Below are 19,694 nucleotides of genomic sequence, written 5' to 3'. Positions count from 1 at the left end.
GTTGATAATCTCATTCCAAAAAACCCCTTTGCTCATCTCTAGGGATTTGACCAGTGTGTCAGATGCCAAGTTTGGAAGACATATATCTTGCCTTTTTTTTTGTACAGCTGCAAATAAGACATGTTGTATTACAGTCTCCAAAATTAAGTCTGAATAAGGTCTCTCAGTCTTAGTCCTACTTTTCTTTTCTGCCTGCAATATGTGGCTGTAATAATTCATGGGGTTTATTCAGTCAGCATTTTAAATACTGTGTCTGTCCCCTCCCATCATTCATAATATGAGATGATGAAAAGCACTGCAACTAATTTTATGCAACACAATGAAATTAAAAGCTTTTGGTATTACTGTACTGCAGGTATAAATCTAACTAAATGTGGTGTTGGAAAGAGATGAACTATATAGGTAAGTGTTGGAATAATTTAAGGTTATTTGGCATTTTCTATGGATGTCTCTTCTCGTTTCTTCACAAATACCATAAGTAATTGTGTGGTTAATAAAGTCTTAAAGTGTCTGAGCTTGCAGTTTTCTACTGCCTTTATTCATTTGCTAAGAAAAAATAAAGCTAATGGAAAACAATCCATTTTAGTGAAACTGTAGATTTGCTTACCCATTATAGCAAAATATTAATATGTGTAATATTTTAGTGTCACATTATGTTAGGTACAGTATTTCAACTTATGCACTGATAAATTTCAAGGAGCTGGACAAATGATTAGATTTATATTCTTATATTTCACTTTTATCCTTCAAATTCAACATGTCTTTTGTAATTATCAGAAATGTCACTTGAGATCTAAAGGTCTGTTTTGTTCTTATATAGAAACATTTACATAGGTTAGGACACATAAGTAGCTTTTCCCACCTCCCTTATCATTTATGTACTCTGTTATTTACTTCTCCCAAACACATACCTTTCCTCTTAACAGCCCTGTTATTTCTACTGTTATCATAAGAGAAATTATGTTCTCTCTGGTATTCCTTATTGCACTTCAAGTGAATCTTCACTCATTTTTATAGACTTGGACTTGCTCCCCTGAGTCTGTTTTTGCATGCATCTTTTGTTCAGCTTTGCTTGATGAAGTTTTTCTGCCACCAAGCTCCATGTGGAAGGCATGAAGAAGACTTATTCATGAATAGGCTAAGGGCCTTTTCATGCTCAGTGGTTTGCAACAATTTTGAATTTCTTTTCTTGTCTCATTGCATTGCTGCTTTTATCTTGGAACTGCACTTGCTTAAAATTCTGTGCTCCTGATCTACTCAAGTTGCCCTGAACTCCATTGCTCTCACTTTGTATTTACAACTCTTTTCCCTCCCCTTAACCAGCATTTAGTGTTATCATCAGCTAAACTGGCATCGTGTTTCTTCAAGGTTGTTTAGCATTAAAAGAAAATCTTTTCCTCAATTAGCTGTGTGATTTTCCCTTCACAGCCTGCCCCCCTTCTTCTTCCTCCTTGTCTGCTCTTATTAAAAGCAGCCCTGAGACATGGAGCATCAGCTCATCTCCCAGCCCCTGCTTTGGTGTGTTTTATTTCTGGTGCTCACAGGGCTCCTGAGCAGCATCAAGGGCCCTTGGAGGTGTGATGTGTGTGCTCTGCACCCAGCAGCAGCCCAGGAACCACCTGCAGCAGCCCCAACACCCCAGCCTGTGCCAGCCAGAAAATACTCCCTGTCTTCTCCACCCATTGCTATACACAGCTCCCTAAACTCAGCTGAGAATAAAATATCAGTTTCTTTTACATGTCCAAGATGATCTTTAATAGTTGTTTTGAATGTTAAAAAGTTTGGAATCAAGGTGGATAGCTCTGGCTGAGCCTGGGCTCCAGTGCAGGGTGCAGTCTTTCCTCCACACGTGTTCACATGCAGGATTTTGTTATGCTGCTGCCAGTATTGCAGGGGTTGGCTCTGAAGCTCTGTGTGCAGCAAGCAGACTTTTTAAACACTTGTTTATCTTCCAGCATCTTCCTTTTCCCTCTCCATTGCTCGATCCCATTCAATTTCACCCAACATTCCCCCCTTTCTTCTTGCTGGCAAGTAATTCATGTAGTTATGCATCTTTGCAATGATGAAACTTTCTGAGCAATCTCTTCTCTGCAACAGAAAACTTTAAAAACTTTCCTGATATTAAATGCTCAGTCAAGTGCACAGTTATCTCCCCTGTGTTAACAGAAAACATTTTTCTGGGCAAAGAGTGCAGAGAATTTTCTTTTTAGTTTATTGGTTATTTCAGGACACAATGTATGCAAAACATAAGAAATCTCATTTTACTGAGATAATGCATTTTAATTACAATTATCATTTTAGGTTAGTGGTCTGAAAAGTGCCATATTTCAAGATGCAGAACCATAGACTGAGTACTACAGGAAAATCAGAGTAAACCAGCTTGACAGAAAGTTTTAGGAAATTCTTTATCTTACTCTTCACCTTTATTTTCTGTTTCTGATATTATGACACATATTTCTTGTAGACACTATTCAGTTAAGAAAGAAAACTTGGGAAATTTTAGCAGTTATCTTTCTTCTAAGTATTTTGAGAGATTGGTTGTCTAGTCAGCTTCTGGAAAGACTCTAGACAGCATCATATTTCTTAGTCAGCTCTGATATTCTGAATAAGCAGTCCTTAGTATCTCATCACCATCAGATCGAGGACTTTATGGAAAAATACCAGGACAACTGGAATGCATTATTTTTCTGAATTAATTAGCTCTCTTAAGCCGTTTTCTTTTATATGCCTTATTATACTTATTTTCAGAAAAGGAGCACCATAGTTTTCACACTAGTACTGGTGTCTCAGTTCTAAACTGACATGTGCAAGGTGGATTTTGATGGATCTCAAAAGAGATACCAGCAATTAGTTTGGGGAAAAAGGCCACATCTACTATTTTTCTGAAAATTAGAATTTAAACAAGCCTAATATGTCAGATCAGGCAGTTGAGGATTATGTAAAACATTGTTCAAGCTAATGTAATTTCACTGTTAGCTGTGTTTCTTGTGATTAAGTTTTTCATATCACAAGCCATTGTAAGACTGCCAGTAGTATATGTTGTCTGGAGTGGATGAACAAATTTATTCCTAAAGCATTGTTAGGATTGGGCAAAGCTACCTGGCAGTGCATTGTTTCCTTGTGCTTTTGCAAAAAGAGACAGAATTCATGATTAAGGAGAAAGACAAGAGGAGTGTCTCATACTTATTTGGGACCTACTGGGAAGGAAAAAGTGAATCCAGAGCAGTGCTCTGCCTGTTGGCTTCTCTATGGGGAAGCTGAACTTTGAGTACATAAAGTGACTTGTGTTGAAAATTGTGATATAGTAGGTACAGTGTTATCTTTTACCTTCAGTCATGAGTGCCAGTGATGTTATTTTAGGGCCCTGGCCCAGCCAAAAGCAAGAATGACTTTATCAGCACATCAGCACTGCAGGAACTGCCTGACTGCCAATGCTTCTGATGCCGAGTCTGATGTTGAATAACAACATTGTTCAGTAAGAGCTGTTTCCTTGAGGCTTAGTTACAGAAGTGTTTGGAACATGGTGGTTTCACTATTAGCATTTTTGGAGTGAATACTCTTCATTGTATCTTATGCAATTTATCACTAGGGTTGACTTTTCCTTCTGCAATTCACTGTAGAATGAGCCAGAAGAAGAATTAAGCATGTAAAGTTTAAAACAAATATATGTAAAAATACTTATCTGCATAAATCTTGCCATCCCATTCATCATTGATATGTTCTGAATACAGCAGGACAAAGTATGACCCCTTTTATCTTTAAATATATTTCAGGAATCAGTTTGAAGACAATGTGCAGCATTTTTATTTGATTTAACATGCTACTTTATTTCCTATATCTGGATAATGGGCTGCCTCCTCTCTCTATTGAGAAACTTCTCTGTTCAGGGTAGACAGATCCTTGTCCAAGGCTTAACCAATAGAAGATTCATAATTGACCTTAATAATTGTGCCAATGCATCCAAGACAGCAGAACGACCAAAAGGTTCGTCTCTTCATGCATCAAGATGAAACAATAAAAGTTAAAAGTTAAATATTTGATGGTATAAAGCCATGAATTCAGACTTTTGTAGTCAAAAGTTCAAGGACTTAGACTTGTCATAAAGACAAGTTAGTGTGATGTTTGGTGCTTACACATCTTTTTCTAGGTCCCAAGTGTCCCCAGAGTCCATCACTCCAAATGGAGTCATCCGTACATCAGTGTCCATGTTTTCTGTACTGTTTTCACAGGTTTCTCTGTAATTATATGTAGGTACACAGTTTGGGTAATTAGGAGTGGGTCTGTAGGAGCCTCATCCCTAATGGGCTACAGCTGTGAGCAGCAGGGGAGCAGCATTGAAGGTAACGAGCCATGGAGTGCCCAGGGGCACTGAGCAACCACCAAAGGGAACAGAGGGCACACAGGTGCAATGCATGAACCATGAGGGGCACACAGGTGTGGTGCATCAACAGGAGGGGATAAAAGGCTGGGCTAAACAACAAGGGCAGTTACTTGCAGCTTTCTGAAGTGATAGGATGTTATTCTGTATGGGTTGAAGCTTTCTGAAATTGTGTGGTGGTACTCTATGGATTGTGGCCATCTCAACTGTGACATTTGCTGCAGCAATTGCAGAAAAGATCCAAGTTCCTGCTACAGCCTTTGTTTCTCTGGTAGGCCAAGTGTGTATCCCTGGGACTGGAAAGGGTCTGAAGTGTGTGCTGTGCAAGGTAAGAACCTCACCAACACATCATGTATTTTTTACCTTGTGAATTAGATTTTGATGGAGTATGTATGTATGTATGAAATTTATATTTCAATAATTATGTAGGTTTTTTCCAGGGGGTGAATAATGAGGACATGTGGGAACTTTGTGGTTTTATGTGGATAACAAAATACTAAAACAACCCCAAACTTGTCAGTCAATGGAATTCATGCATAAAGACTGGGCTCACAGTTTGATATTTTAATTTATCCCATGGATTGCTTTAACATTCATGCACAATATATGTTGAAGTGGTTTTGGGTGGTCTTGGGCTGTTTCATGTGAAGATGATGAGAATAAAGTGTAACTAAAGCAAATCACTGATACTGCTGCTAACATGCCAGGCTAGTCAGTGAGGCTGTAGTTGAACTTTAAATCACCAGGGAATTACTTGGAAGTTCTTGCTCAGTGGACAGAGACCAGTTTCAAGCTGAAGCTTAATTTTTTTTTTCTAATGTTCCTAGAGTGTCTTGAACTTAGAGCAGGCTCAGAATTCCTTGTTTATAGTCCAGTTCATGTTAGTTTCAACAATGTTTTTTTTTTTTTCTCCTGATCAGACCTTGAAACCAACTGACTAATTCAACATGATAAGGCTCATTTCACTCCTAGGTGAATGAAGTCTATGGGACCAGGAAGAATACCTTTTTAAACAAAAGGATATTATTGAAATCTGAGAGGTACATTCAAGAACTAAACTGGCACTTTTTTCCATAATAAAACTGGCTTTGCTTCAGAAGCAGTGGCTATTTTTGAATGACTAAAGATTACAGCTTGCTAAAAAAATCTTGTTTCAATGGAAAGGAATGATTCTTATTTAAATATGGTCTATAAAGCACTGTACAAATAAAAATTTGGCAACTTGCCATTGTGCTGTTTGTCACCTACACAATGCCTATGATCTTGTTCATTTCAGCATTCATTCAGCTGAGGAATATCCTCTGTCTTCATGTTTTATACAGAGCAAGTTATATCTGCTAATTCCTGGTGGACAGATTTCTGGTTTAGTCTAAAGGCTCTTTTTAAAAAAATATGCATTTCTTTAGGAAAAAAAGTGCTTGAAGGTAGAAGTAGGACTTTGGATCTTCCCAAAGATAAGTTGGGATCAAAAACACATAAAGCACCATAAAATCCAATCCATTATTTCTATTTTAGAAGATTATGGTGTTCTCTCACTGGATGGTGCATGAAGCCCTTGTGATTGTCTTCTATAAAAAAGGACCTTCATTTAGTTTAGTGGAATTCAGCAAAATAGCATCAAAGACAACACTGAGCAAGATGAACTAACTGCCATTAACAAGTACTTGGGGAATTCAAACAACATTTTTCAACAAGGGATAATTAATTATGAATTAATTAGAAACTACACATATAGGTGAATGTGTATAAATATGACACAAAATGATTCTGAGAATGTTCACTGAAATACTCAGTGATTTAAATAACTTGGATTTGTGCTATGAGACATGTAAGAACTTTGAGACTGCTTCTCTAGATATGCAGGATTTTCAGGCAAATGTTATTCTAACTTTCCAAAAAGAAGCATTTCACATCTTACTGCTCACTGAATAAAAAATTTGTTCTGGTTTTTGAAAGCATTTATGTAAGAGTTTTGTAGGCATACAGGTAACATACAATGTACACAAGGACTGTCTTTATTTCAGACCTTGATAAGTGGTGTATGCTAATTCTGGAGTAATTGATTTCATCCCAGGTTTGGTACATCTTTAAAGTTTAATTTTTCTCTTTCAAGTCAGCTTTGGAGAAACATGTAACTGCAGTTGTTTTGCAACTTGACTAAGCGTCAGATTGAAAGGAGAAGGAACACAGATCTAAGAACATTAAACTGTTTGACACTTCCAATAGATGTGTGTAAAATCTAAAGAACGTACAACAACAGACCACTATGATGCTAAAGTAGGGACATAAAAATATACAAGCCTATCTGAGCTGTGTTGATAACTGAGCTTGAGGAATGTGCATTATGTCCTGAGCTCTGACAGCTTTAACTAGACAGGAAAACACAAGCACCTTTTCTCTGATAACAGTTGGTGCATTGATAGTCTTTACCCACCTTATCTGAAGAATAATAAATGCTTCAGTTCCTCAGTTTGTCCTTATTGCATTTCTTGGTTGATTTTTTATTTCCTTTGCCTTTTTAGTGTCAGATTCCTCAGATAATCAGGAAAAAAATCCCCAACCTTTCGACCTTCACTGAAGGGATGACTGAGGAAACTGGCAGCAAGACACTTCCAAGTGCTCTATGGATTAAGAATGGCCAGACATTTTCCAAGGCCCTGTGAAGTGGTGGCTGTGTTAACACTGATGTCAAAGGGATGCAGAGCAGTTACCCCTGTCAAGGTAAGACCCTAAAGATGCCAAAGAAGCTGCTGTGTACAAATCCCAGGGTATAAGCGTGGGCAGGTGAATTCTCTTCCCTCCAGCACACAGCCCAGGTGCTCCCCAGCCAGAACACTCATTTTGTGCAGCTGCAAGTAGCAGGAGAGTTTATAGGAAACAAACTTTCTAGAAATCCCAAGATAACCTCAGAAACATAATGAACCAAATAAATGTGAGTGGTCATCCTACACATAGCACCTTCAAGTTGGCTGGGCTGTTCAATTATTGATCAGGAGGAAAATATCACAAAAAATGTCAGACCAAAGTCTTTTGCTTTCTCTGGGCTTAATGTGTGGAGGTTTTTAGGTCAAATTCCAAAGGATACTGTGACAATCATACTGTCTTCGAGAAAACCAAACACTTACTAGTAATTTCACTATTTTACTGCATATATATTAGAGGCTGGATGTTCTCCACAGAATGTAATCCTAGTTTTTATTTTTTTTTTTAAATTGGTCTTCAGCAAGTAAAAATACTTTCATATGGTTTAAAGAATGTTACTTATTATTTAACACCATCCTTTGAATCAATTGCATAAAAGGCCACCACAAATAGTCATAAAACAAATTCAGATATTAAGCCACATCATGAGCTCTTCCTATGTTAGCCTAATTCAGTTTCTTTGTTTACAAAATAAACATCAATATAAATATTTAATACAGTTGCTGCAGTAAGGAAAAGGACAAACTGTTATTATAGTGAGAATGCTGAGCACTGTGGAAACTGTCTTTTAAATTACAACTTTCTCTTAGCTTGAGCTAGGCCCTTTTTTCATAAAGGAAAAAGTCATAGCACATTAATGGCAAATATCCATCAGGAAATAAGTCTTAAAGCAACTCAGGAAGTATATTGCTCTGAGAAAGATGGCTTTGCATTTGTGCCATGTTTATAATAAGCTCAATTCCAATATCTTGAAAATAACAGTAAATATTTAACACAAGGAATATTTCATAAGATCGCAATAAATGTTTAATACAATGTAACTTTGCAGTACTTCAAAAACTTATTGCTACAAATATTTATCTAGAAATTTAATTAAATACATGTATAATCCATGAAATAAACTAGCTCAGCTTTGATTCAGCAAGCTGCTCTGCACAAATGCAGAGATGTGTCCCCATGCAGCTGCTCTCTGTGCCAGAGCCTGACACTCTGTGTTTGAGCTCTCAGCCCTCACCCTGATTGCAGATTCATCAGTGTCAGGACTACTCCTCTTTTCCAACTATTCCTACACAAATTCACTGACTAAAAAATCAGTGTCTGGCTTGCCCCAGTGTTGTACAGAGTTGGGACTGTAACCTTTGCCTGCTACTCCTGGGAGTTAGATGATCCCTTCTCCTTGCACAGCCAGCCAAAATGGAACCATAATTGCATTAGCCTTAGGAGATATCCTCCTTCTGGATTGCTTCCCGGATCCTGAATATCCAGCCTTCCTTCCCAAGGCTTTGCTACTTGTGAAAGAAAATGCACATCCTTTAATGTGCTGGCACAGGGGTAAATTTCATTTATTTCTTGTAGTGGAAAGAATAGAGGGTGCATTGAATCTGGGGAAGGGCAACTACAAACGCTGGTAGACAGATTTGGGGGGAGGAGTTTCTAGCTGAAAATCACTCTGTGGCTTTGCCTGGAACATGAGGAAAGAGCCTGTAACCTCCTGTGGTCTCAAGTAGTTTCTGACTGTCCTGTGCCCCTCCTCAGCCCATCCTTGCACGCAAACATCCCCTGAACTCCTCAGACTGTGTCAGTTCCCAGCAGTCATCAGTCAGCCTTGCGTTTGCTCATTTTTTCTGAAATGTCCTTAAAACCACAGGCAAGGGATTACTTTTGCACAGTTAGATTTCTTGTGGCCTAAAACACTTAAAAAACTTCTGGAATACTTTCTTGTAGTGCAATGTTGCTCAGGTCTGTGACATGTTGGTAGGGCACCACTGCAGCTTTCATTAAAATGAGTTATTTATTGGCCAGCTAAACCACTCTCTACCGGAGCATCAGGACAATAAGAAAAAAATTCTGATAAATCTTGATTTAATGCTGCAGTGGAAATGTATTTCTGGCAATAACATGTTAACAAAGCAATGAACATTTCCTTCTTTTTGTAAGTCATGGTGCAGTAGTGTGTGATCTCTTTGACCTGTTTTGGAAGGATTTTCAGTGTAAAAAAATTGGCCGTCTGGGAGAGGGGAAGTGAAGAAAAGTAATGCGGGGAAGAAATTATCTGCAGCTTGAGTCTATTTGCCACTTTCTCTTTCGGAATCCATAACTTCATTTCCTGATTCTGTTTTTGTGGAACTAGTTATAAAAACAAGTAAGGAAGCAAAATATTGGTCTTGTATGTGTTCATAACCAATAACTAAACCCATTTTCTTTAAATCCCCTTCCTCTTATATTAGTTTTAACAAAATTTTATTACTCCTTTTGCTCTTTTTAATGCTGAAGAGATACTATGATTGAACAGCTAAAATACAGAATTTCATTTGACATGTTCTAGTGCTGTGAATCTCTAATTTTTTTCTACTGAAGTGCTGCTAGTCAGTAGAAATAGGCCCTGAGATGAAATAGAATTGAGTGATCTCAGTGGGATTTGGATAAAACTTCAGAACTGCAGAGATAGTGAGCATGTCATGAGAAAAAGAATCAAGATATTTCAAGGAAGAGCATCTGCATGCTTAGTGAATATTTAGTAGCGGTGATCATTGCTTCCTTTTTCTTTAGCCAAACAGCTGAGCACATTGGGAAGTGATATGGCACCAGAGCCAATGTGGAGCTCTAGAATTTGATCTACTTCTATGTGTTCTGAAAACAAGCTTAGGCCAAAAATCAAGGAGTAGTTTTCAAATTTTAAACTTTACATGACAAAATTACATTATGTTCATACCGAAATGAATTTGTAGAGCTGATTTTGGCAGGACAGCCTCAGATATTAGGGACCTGCATGACCTGACCCAGCAATTCCTTGCATGAAGAGCCTCCTCCTGATCCTCAGGCTCCTGCCTCCTTCTTATCCTTTATAATCTACCCTGGAAGATACTTGCCCCTCAAAATTCCTTCAAACCAGTGGCTATTTGCAAACAGACCATCCTGAAAGTACCATCCCCTATAATTGCTTTTCAATCTGCACCCTTTCCTTAGGAGCCCATTTGAACCATCATCAGCAGATACATGCTACAAATAAAGGCTTTTCTGAAGCCAGATTTTGATGGTGCTGAATGGGGAGCCCTTAAAAACCCCACCTCTGTGTTGCTATGTGATATGCTTAGAAAAAAATCAAGTATTGAGTCAGACAGAGAGACACTGTATGCATAGAAAAGATTTGTATCACAGCTTGATAAACCTGAATGCATCTGGGGTTGAAGAACTTTTAAAAAAACCCACTATTCCTGTAGTTTGGGCCATTAGTTATTCCATGCTGGGATCTGTATTCTTTGTGTGGAATACTTTGATAGAAGCATTCCTTTCTTATGAACTGTGCACTGTTTGTCATAACAGCATGGGATGTTGTGAAAGTTAAAAATGACTCTGTCAGATTAATCTTTTAAAAAGATTTCTTTTACTTGTTGTACAAAAGGATAACCTTTGAAAGTGCAAAGATGAAGGCAAGTAAACAGCTTTTTAGAGGACAAAACTGGTTTAGATTTTTTCAGCTGACTTGGTGTTCTGTTGTTGTTTATGTCTTGTAGTTTAGTGTTTCTGGTCCTCAGCAGACTTTGTGTCCTGCAGCCTGGCTCAGTTATTGCAGTGGGATGTCTCAGTTGATTTACCTGCATATCCCCTTCCCTGGTGCTCTTTCCAGAGTGGATCCATGCATTCTCTCTCTTTCCTGACAGTTAGACTGGCTTTTTCCAAACACAGTGCATGGTGAAAAGGCAGGAAGGCAAATCATCATTATACATGAAGCATCAACCAATGCTAATTGCAGTTTGAAGGGAACATTGAGAGACATATTTGTAAGGAAAATATTTCCTCTAAACAATAATATAGAGGCCTATGCCCATTCCACCTGTGAGGAGTAGGGAATTTGGCTTTACTTCCTTGTGCTTCTGTTTAGGTAGGTGGCAATCTCAGCCCTAACAGATACAGGGACAATGTTTACAAAACAGGAATATTTCCACCCAGATTACTTTCTGGAGAAGCTGCGTGTATCTGAGCAATGTTCAGAAATCTGGGGCCAAAGTCCTGTGTGCTACATTCATGGCACAAGCTTGAAGAAAATCTGTGTGGAGTGTTGGAAAGAGGGGATAAATGTGAACAATTGGTTGTGAACCTCACCTCAGGGTTAACAGCCATTTTCAAAATGTTGTAGGAAGACAATCATGTCTTCCTACAAAGAGCAAAGGTGCAACCGGTTAGAGGAGTCAGTGTTTACTGCTCCTGTCTCTGCTGTTTACAGACCCACTTGGACACGTGGAATGCTGAGCCTGTGATTCACACATGAGAATTCTGCATCACATTCTTTCCCTCTCCTGTCCTGAGATCTGGCTCACTCCTTTGGCAGCACTGGGAGGAGAGTCCTGGGACCTTCCATCCACAGCACCAGGGCTCTGTGGGGGTCCCTGTGACTGCTCTGCAGCTGGGGCTGTGCCACATTTGCTGGCAGGACCCCAGGGAGGCAGAGCAGACCCCACCAGCTGCTGGACTGGGATTTGTCCCCCGTGTGGGACCTCAGATCCTGGAGCTGTGCCTGACAGTGGGACAGGTCATTGTGCTGACACAGCCACCAGCAAAGGAGGTGCTTGAAGGACCTGCAGAAGAGGTGACAGCTGTAGATAAGCACACAGACATGCTTCATGTCAACAGGAACTGCTCATGGCCAAGCACTTCTGAAAATGTTGGGATGCTGCAGTGAGATGGCTGAATGGGTGCCAGGGCCTCTGGAAAATCAGGGCTCCATTGTGAGGGCTGAGCACTTGTGCAGAGGCAGCCTGCAGACCTGGTGCAGATGGCCTGGCCCCCTCTCAACAGGCTCAGATCACAGTTCCAAGGGCAGCAAGAGGGATTGGGGACTTGGGGAGAGGAGGCAGACAGGAGCTGGCAAAGGATAGGCTGTGTCAGGTGCAGCAGCTGTCCCAACAGGCACGTTTGCCATGTCAGGATGCTGCTCTCTCTCTGATCCAAGCACTAAACTCTAATTATATTTGCTGTGTCTTGATTATCATGGTCAATCTTGTATTTTTGTTTGAGAGTTGTGTATTTTTGTTGTTTGAAATGGTTCCAACTGCTGGCTGAAGAGATGAACTAAAACCACAGTATTAACTACAGCCACCTGAGAATATTAGAAATTCCCAAAGAGGGAACTCAACTGTAATCTTGACTCTCTTATTCACTAAGAAAAAAATCTATCTGATCCCGAAATTCCCTAGGCTAAAAGAGACATATTCTTCCCCTCCTTTTTTTCTTTTGAGACAATTTATTGATTGCCTCAACCTTTTCTACCCCCTGTATTAACCCTTAGAGAAATGCTGTAGTATTTCAGATCCTATAAAAGCAAACTTGAGAACCTTTTAGGAAAAACCCCTCAAAAATAGTTAAGCTTATGACACAGTAAAAATTTAAGTTATTGTCACTCAAGTAACCTTGACTCTGAACCTGACTGGTTCCTTGACTCTGAACCTAACCATTTCCTGAAATGGAAACAAAATTTGGGTCAGCCTCAGCTTCCTGCTCCCTCAAGAGCAAATCACTCCAGCAGGCAATGAGGACATAGCAGAGAGCTCAATACCTTGTCCCAAAGGTTTGCAAATATGGATGCAGATGAGCTGTTGGAAGGAAGCCATTGCACCCTGTGAGGTGTCATTCTGTGGAAAGTTAAAAAACAGAGTATGGGAAACAAGTTTCAATGGTGAAGGCAACAAATACTAATAATGATTGCTGTAGATAGACAAGCAATGCATTGCTTGCCACAAAACTTAGTAGAGGAGGATTTACCTGAGCCACTCCTGCTGTGGAGAGCAAACCTCTGCTGCTTCCAGCTCTGGCACACAGGGAGAACAAATCCTGAACACTCACCTGGGCCTTGGCACCACTGAGCCAACACAGTCTGAGGTTTTGGGTAAATCACCTGTATTCCAAATGATTACACAGAATATTTTTGTAATAATTTAGTGTACAAAAATTTGAGTTCAGAAATGACACAAAGAGGATTGAAGTGGTGGGACTTTGAAGAGAAGATTGATACAAACTAAGTTGAAGATCTTTATTAGACATAAATCTTTGCTCTGATCTTTTCAATATTCAACTAGGCAAAAGGAAAGATTATTTGAAGAATGATAAATTACCAGGAATCTCAGGGTTTTATTCTATGAATGAAATATGTTGAGCTTCCACAAGATCATGCTGATGACTTGATCCACCCAAATATTTTCATTGCTGTAGTGGACACGCTCCATACCAGGAGGGGATTTCAAAGGGAAAGGCTTTGAGGAGAAGGTCCCAGGGTTGGAAAAAAGACAAATTCTATATCAGAGCTCAGCACATGGAGTTCTGCCACTGCAGGCTGCTGTGCTGACATGTTCATTTATGGGGTGTCCTAAGGAAATGGGGCCCTGTATTTTAGACAGTGGCACCTCCATAAGAGGAGATTCTGGTCTCTGGAGCTTTCAGAAGATTAAAGCAAGGGATCAGAAAAGAAATTAATTTTGCCAAGCTGTACATGCTATTTTTGATCAGTGAGCTGTGCTGAGTGATAATCTACATAGCTGAATTAGGGGTGATACGTTGCATTATATCTGATTAAAAGCATTGAAAACCCTAAAATAATAATTTTGCCAAAAATGACCTACTGACCTTTCTAGTTGGTTTTCCTATATAGATGGTTATCCTAGACATTAAAACTAGACCATGTCTGTAATTTTTTTTCAGGTGATATTTTGCCTAGCTTTCTCATGGCAGTCTCCTCTAATATAAAAAGATGCTTTTCTAGACCTTGATGCAAATAATATGCTTCTTCTATCCTAAAATTAACTCCTCAAACCCCAAACACAATGTCAGAGTGGGATTTTATAGCTGATAGGTGAGATTACCTTGCACCAAAACTAAAATAACTACAGTTTGACTTCCTTTTTGCAGGAGAGGACCCTTAATGTGATAAGCTGTGTTGTTCAAGAGTCACACGCATTTCACTGCCTGAAAACTGCTCTACCCTTACCTTTTGCTACCCTTCAGCAGCAGTTAATCATTAGGGCAGGATCATTAGAGCAGGATCATTGCTCTGTGTGAGCAGAAAAGGGGCATTGTTCCTGATTGCAGCTCTAATGACTCCAAGGGTGCAATCTCATAATTAGCTATGTCTTTAAATGTTGTTTACTTTACTTCACAGAATTCAAGGAAGTGCAGTTACTGTGGGGAAGTTTTTGCAAGTGTTGATGGCTTGCTTAAAAATTCTACCCAACCTGTCTCCATCTCAGGTCCTTGTGACTTGAGCATTACAAAACTTTGGAAAAATTTGGATTCCCTTCTGAACCAGCATCTGATGGTTATCACCCAGGCACAACCTTCATTTTCAGCAAGTGACCTGGGCTGAACAAACACAGAGTGCTTACATATTTTACTAACCCACAGTTTATACAGAGATTATTTTATGTTTAGATACCACTCTCGAGCAACTGGGACAAAGCCAGCTTCAGATCTGTATAAACAACAGATTTTGCACATTAGGTAGTTCTAAAGGATCTGTTATAGTATGAAGTAAAGTGAAAATCTAGCAGTGGAAATCTAGCTCCACCCAACAGATTTTTTTTTTTTTTTTTTGCCAAGAAAAGCAATAGGGTGGCATTTAGACCAAGAAAATATTGAAAGCAAATTGGATAGGTGTTGTGTTCTGAAAGAGGAGTTGCTTGGGCTTTAAATGACTGCCAGATGTCAAATAACAAAAAGCCCCTCCCTCCAAAAGAATTCCAAAAAAATAGTTGACTAATAATTCACTTTAGAAGACTGGGAGACCAGATCTCTGTCAGAGATGTATTTGAGCTGTAACATTTGATATGGGATGGGAGAGAAGATGCAAATATGGATGTAATAGAGTTTACCCTGTAATCAAAAGAAGAGGGAGAAAAGTCTTTGCATTTTTGGATACTGGATCTCCATAAAACAAGAATTAATAACAAATGCCAAGAGCAACTTTTCTTTCTTCTACCAGAGAAGCAGCAGTAAATTATGACATTGGTTAGAGACTGATGGTCAGTCTGTGGGCATACATTTCCCTGTAAAAAATTCTCATATTGCAGGAGGAACCATGGCTGATCACAATGTGATGCACTTCTACACACACATGCAGACACCTACATCCCTATGAGTGACACTAAGCTGAAATTCCATCTGTTTAGGAGGCTTTAATTTCTATATTTTAAATATCTTTTATCATATACAGAAATTAAACCCAGCTTAGTTCATGTCTCCTATATAATCAAAACCTACCATGTTTATGAATTGAGATTTTTCAAAATCATGTCCTTAAACTGGCTGTGCCACCACAGGTTCAGCTAAAGAATATCATGTTGCACTGTTTGCTAGTGTAGGTGGAAGGAATCCTGCAGCAGTGGAAAGAAGGCATTCTGACTCTATAACTTGTTTACATTTCAAAAGGCTTTGGAGAGGTTTAATCACAAGAGACTGGAGAAAAAGAGAAGTGAGGAAGTTAAAGTTCAGTAATTCATCAAGAGACTGTGTGAGGCAAAAAATATGAGTAGTAAGGATAAAAGGTGAACTTTTATAATGGAAATCATAAAGTTTTGTGCTAGGACTAGACCTGATCTGGAAAGAGAAGATAGGCAGAAAAATGACAAAATCTGTTACTTTTGTGAAAGACAAGGAGAAAGTTTTGGAGAGAGTTGGAGAAGCATGGTGTGATAATAACGTCAAATTCTATTTTTTCTTCTGCTGGGGTGAGTTTACATGCAAAAGAAGCTAATGTGCTAAATCTACTGAATGGTCCTACAATAAATTTAATAATTTTTGCATTAAGCTATGGTTACTGATGGAGGAAAGAATAAGAGGTTTTATTAAATATCTTAAGACTGCTTATAAAATTGAGGATCATTATCAGCCAGCATCAGGCTTTGATTAAAGTATGCTGTATGCATTCTTTAGCACTATATGCTTGTATTAGGAATTCTAGTTAATTATGAAAATATATGGGACACGAGGATAGGTTATATGTATTAATTGGCAAGTATCTATGTGTAATTTATGCCCACCCCCGAACATGAGAAATGATTGAAATAGATTTTTTTTCAATGATAGGTTCCACTTTTCTTAACTCTGATGGTTCAGTTATCTGCTGAGCTTGAAGACAGATAAAAACAAATTTGTTTCTTTTCTTACTCATTGTAAGGGCTTGGTGGCCCTTCAACCACCTTTGCAGAACTGTGTCCTGCAATGTTTTATGGATGCTACTTCTGGACTCCTCAGAAACATATCTAGTTCTGTGATGAGGTCTCCTTAAATTCCCCAAAAATTTTTTCACAAACAAATCTTTCAGTTGAGCACCAAAAGCAGGAGACGGCACTAAACCCATCCCCACTGATAACCCCTCTCATCTGTAAGATGGGAGGCTTTGCTGAGGAGCTTTAAAATAGAAAGCTGAGGAATGCTTGAAAATAACTGCTAAAATATCTCCCAACACACAGGCATAAAGATGTTACTCAGATTAATTCACTGTTGGAATATGGTGCTTTATGCTCTGTACAAGCAGCAATTGTGGCCAACTCACAGGACTGTGATTCTTGTGTGAGAAAGTGGGAGTAAAGAGGAGCTGAAACCCTTTCAGATCTGCATAAAAGGCTGGGGAAATGTGGCCCTTTAAGATTACATTGTTTGTACACTGACTGACACACAAACGTGCTACAAACATTAAAAACCTGCTTGTTTTTAGTGCTGTTCTGCTCCAAGAAGTCTGTAAATGAAACTGAATATAAAAATCTGGGAATGGTAGTGATGCATGTAGGAGTCCATCCCTGTTGTGGTGTGCTGTGAGAGAAGTTATTTTGGCTGAAAAGAGCTGCAACCTAGAGAATGAGATATGTGTAAAATTGAGATTACTGTGATTTTTATAGGTGACAATTGCATTACACTGACCTGGTGAGGCAAGCGAGGCTGGAGACTGTGGAGGATAACTGTATGGTGCCACAAATTTTACTCTTAATTGTACCTTTCTTTAACATCTGGTTTCCATTCCTCCTCTCCTGCATGTCTATTGTATTATTTTGGGGACTTTTTTCATACTCTCAGCACTGTACTCAGAAGGCACAGTAATCAAACTGAAAAAAAATATTATTTTGAGTTTGGTTATTCACAGCCTTTTAATACTTCCCCTAATTTTCTTTTTTACATTTCATGCTAATTTAGTTCTGGTTTTGGAGTCCATAGAGGGGAGTTCAAGGTGTGCACAGGCAAAGCCTGAGGAGCAGACTGGCTGGTGTGTCAGGAGCTGGGCAGGGGCTGTGCCCAGATGTGGCTCCAGCCTGCGTTTATAGAGGATGGATGTTCGACAGCCATGGGGAGCTCACTGCATCTCTGGGGTTGGATTTTTTGTTTGTGACAAAGAGAGGGAAGTAGCTGATTCCATTATTTATCTTCTTATTTTAGTACAACTCACCACTGGTTTTAGTGGTGGTTTTTGCTTGGACTAAGCTGTAAGGTGCCCACAAGACATGACTCAGTTTGGAGCAGCATTTCAGCAGTGTGGGTCAAATGTAACATACCCAAAGATTAGCCAGGAAATGTTTTAGCAGCTGCATTTAATTAGCAGTGTTAGTCACAAAGGTGTCTATCAGTGTTTTAGCCCAGAGTGTGGTAGAACCGACAATGGTGGGGTACTCCTACCCTCCAGAATCCTTCTCTTTTATTTTTGTTTTCCTCCAGATTCAAATCTCTTTCAAATTGCTAAGAGGCAATCTTATTTCCTGTGGTACTCTGTCTTCAAGCAAATTATTTTTTCATTTATCCAAATTGTATTTTGTTCTCTTTCTCACATAAAACCATTCAACAATAGCATGTCAGCACTAAGTTACCTTCAGGAAGGTCAATGGGAAAAAAATAAACCAGCCATGTGATTTGAAAAGATCTCTCTGAATACACATGCATACTCTTTTTGTTGGCATAGTCACCACTCCCTGAAGAGTTTTGCTGTGCCCAGGAGTTCAGAAGGCAAATATGCAAAATAAACCCAATTATTGTATTAGCAACTCTCCATGTTAATTCACAACATAATTTCCTGCTAAACCTTTAATAATTTACAGACACTTTTGGCCATGTGGTTAGAGCACAAGGCTGCATTTTAAGAATTCTGGTTTGATTCTTATTTCTGTCAGAAGTTACTTATGGTGGTGGGGAAAATCTTTTACTCCCTCAGTGTCCAAGATCATAAAGTTCATAACAAGGCTTTTTTTTTCCATTCCCTGTCTTTATTGTCTATTTGTACTGTAAGGTCTTACTGGAAGACATCATTTTTACAACTGGGTGTTGGTATTTTTCCAGTCTCAAGGCAGGATCTCAATACAAATACATACATGTAGAGATTTATATATTAGAGCACCTATTTATTCATTATAATAGAATAGAAACACTATTGCTTCTATATTATGCATGACAAGTAAATAAAAATCCATAGAGAATTTTATGTGATGCTTACTTTCTCAATAACTAATGTGGATAATTCCAAATTTTAAAGTGGCACAATTTTGATTACATCTTTGCATTTTTAAAGTACTGATAGTAGGATGTTTTTACACACCTACCAGTAAAAGCAATCTGTAATGTGCAGAGGGACATCTAAACTCACACAAATCAATTTGTGCTTATGGTTCCATGTCCCTAGTAGTTTTAAATTAACTTCTTAATGTATATTTGCCTCCTGTCAGTATATGGATTCAACTGGAAAGCTATTTTTAATAATTACAGTTCATTTCCCAGGAATCAGATGTTAGTGTACATGAAAGATCATTCCTGACTGGTTTTCAGCTGCCTTGAGAGTTTTAGTTATTACAAGTTAATTGAACCAGAAAAGTTGAGGATAAAAGTTGGTTTATCAGATTGAATTCTGTTAGAGTGGCTGATTGTTGTGTAAGGAAAGGCAACAATAGGTGGGACTGTACTATCATCACCGGCTTATTTTTAGGGGCAGGATCAAAGAGGCAAAGAGGATGTTTGGTTCCTCATGGATGCCTGAAGTCAAAGCTGGGTCTCCAATCTTTTAGTAACTAATTGCACATTGGATTTGCTACCTGAGCAGTGCTGGTGCAGCCCCAGGCAGACTCATGGTAAATTGTAACAGAAAAGCTCTATTCCCTTTCTGTTAAAAAAACCCTTGGTGGGACTATTTTGGGTACTTGTCTTGGGTCAAGCAGGTGGGGCTCATGAGAAGCTGTCAGGTTTCCTCTGCCTTGGTGTTCAGTGCTGCTTCATGAGCCCAGAAATTCTGTGAGATAGGCACAGGATCAGCCAGCAAAGCACCTTTCTAACCTGCCACTAAGTGTCCCTTCCTATTCCAATTAAATGAGACAAAAGAAAAAATCAAAATAATTATTTAATTTCAGAATTGTATTTGTTATGTTTCTTTGCCGTT

At 38.9% G+C, this 19,694-nt stretch overlaps 1 long non-coding RNA gene across 4 annotated transcripts in view; it reads left to right on the top strand.

The window, feature by feature from the left end:
* The first annotated feature begins 4,474 nt into the window (after positions 1-4,474).
* The window catches only part of LOC135451607 (uncharacterized), a 49,768-nt gene continuing 34,548 nt past the window's right edge, over positions 4,475-19,694 (top strand). For all 4 annotated transcript variants that reach the window (XR_010441375.1, XR_010441374.1, XR_010441377.1 and 1 more), the window contains exons 1-2: positions 4,475-4,706; positions 6,901-7,099. This is a non-coding gene — a long non-coding RNA (uncharacterized LOC135451607). The remainder of the gene's footprint in view (positions 4,707-6,900; positions 7,100-19,694) is intronic.

The sequence above is a fragment of the Zonotrichia leucophrys genome, chromosome 9 (assembly GCF_028769735.1).
Source record: "Zonotrichia leucophrys gambelii isolate GWCS_2022_RI chromosome 9, RI_Zleu_2.0, whole genome shotgun sequence".
Lineage (NCBI taxonomy): Eukaryota > Metazoa > Chordata > Aves > Passeriformes > Passerellidae > Zonotrichia > Zonotrichia leucophrys.
This window is presented reverse-complemented; position numbering and strand designations above follow the sequence as displayed.